Below are 2,306 nucleotides of genomic sequence, written 5' to 3'. Positions count from 1 at the left end.
GAGGTGGAAACTTGTTTCTTTTTCCTTTTCTCAATAAAAAAAAGAATTAAAAAAAAAGAAATATCCTAGAAAAAAAAAAGATTTTCTTGAATTCAATGAAAATGAAGGCACAACATATCCAAACCAATGGGGCACCTTGAAAGTAGAGCTAAGAGGAAAGTTCATAGCACTAACTGGCCACATAAAGAAAATGAAGAAAGCTCACATTAGTGACTTAACAGCACACCTGAAAGCCCTAGAACAAAAAGAAACAGACTCATCTAGGAGGAGTAAAAGATGAGAAATAATCAAATTGAAAGCTCAAATCAAGAAAATAGAAACAAAGAAAACAATACAAAGAATCAATGAAACAAAGAGTTGGTTCTTTGAAAAAATCAACAAGATTGACAAATCCTTATCCAAACTAATCAAAAGGCAGAGAGGGAACATCCAAATTAACAAAATTAGAAATGAAAAGGGTGACTTAACCACAGACACCAATGATATTCAGAGAATTATTAGGTCATACTACAAAATCCTGTACTCCACAAAATTGGAAAATATAAAAGAAATGCACAATTTTTTAGATAGATACCATATACCAAAACTAAATCAAGACAAGGTGAGCAATTTAAATAGACCTATAAACTTCAAGGAAATAGAAGCTGTCATCAAACCCCCCAACCAAAAGAGGGGCAGTGACTGGATAGTTTTAGTGCAGAATTCTGCCAGAACTTCCAAGCAGAGCTAAAACCTATACTACTTAGAGTGTTTATATGAGGCTACAGTTATGCTAACACCAAAACCACACAAAGACTCAATCAGGAAAAGGAATTACAGACCAATCTCACTCATGAGCATGAATGCAAAAATACTCAAGAAAATACTGGCAAACTCTATCCAAGTACACATAAAAAAAAATCATCCATCCATGACCAAGTCAGCTTCTGTCCAAAAGATGCAGGGCTGGTTCAACACACAAAAATTTATCAATGTAATACATCATATAAATAAATTGAAAGAAATAAAAACATATGATTATTTTATTAGATGCTGAAAAAGCATTTGACAAAATCCAACACCCCTTCATGACAAAGGTCTTTGAAAGATAAGGAATACAAGGAACATGTCTAAACATAGTAAAAGCAATATACAACAAGCTGACAACCAACATCAAATGAAATATAGAAACTCAAAGCATTTCCTCTAACTCAGGAACAGAACAAGGCTGTTCACTCTCTCAATATCTTTTCAGCAGAGCTCTTGAAATTTTAGCAATAGCAATAAGACATCAAAAGGAGACCAATGGATTAATTTTAAAAAGGAAGAAGTCAAATTTTGTTATTTGCAGATGATATAATAATATATATAAGTGACCCCAAAACTCTACCAACTGATAAATACCTTCAGTGATGTGACAGGAAGTAAGATCAACTCAAAAAAAAACCCAGTAGCCTTCCTATACACAAATGATAAAGAAGCTGAGAAAAAAATTAGAGAAACATCACCTTTTACAAAAGCCACAAACAACATAAAATATTTTGGGGTAACACTAACCAAAGAAGTGAAAGACCTATTTTACAAGAACTTTAAGTCTTTGAAGAAAGAAACTGAAGAAGATACCAGAAAATTAAAAGATCCCGCATGCTCTTGGATAGGTAGGATAAACAGAGTAAAAATGGCAATCCTACCAAAAGCAATCTATAGATTCAATGCAATCCCCCTCAAAATCCAGACACATTCTTAACAGACCTTGAAAGAACAATAACCAACTTCAGACGGAAAAACAGAAAACACAGGACAGCTAAAACTATCCTGTACAATAAAGGAACTTCTGGAGGCATCACCATTCCTGACATGAAGTTTTATTACAGAGCTAGAGTAATCAAAACAGCTTGGTATTGACATAAAAACAGAGAGGTTGAACAATGGAATCGAATTGATGACCCAGATATTAATCCACACACCCGATTTTTGACAAAGAAGTTAAAATTATACAATGAAAAAAAGGAAATTATCTGGTGCTGGTATAACTAGATGACAACATGTAGAAGAACAAAAATAGATCCATATCTATCATCATGCACCAAACTCAAGTCCAAATGAATTAAAGATATCTGTAGTAATAGGAGGGGTGGGCTGTGTCCCGCCACCCAGCTAGCTTTACCCGAAATAATTACATGGACACTGTATTCTTTTAAATACTGCTTGGCCCATTTCTATCTAGCCTCTTCTAGGCTAACTCTTGCACCTGGACTAGCCCATCTCTAATAATCTGCTGTAGCCCACAAGGTGGCTTACCAGGGAGATTCTAGCCAAAGTCCATC

The sequence above is a fragment of the Microtus ochrogaster genome, chromosome 2, assembly GCF_000317375.1.
Source record: "Microtus ochrogaster isolate Prairie Vole_2 chromosome 2, MicOch1.0, whole genome shotgun sequence".
NCBI lineage: Eukaryota > Metazoa > Chordata > Mammalia > Rodentia > Cricetidae > Microtus > Microtus ochrogaster.
Note: the sequence above shows the minus strand (reverse complement) of the source record.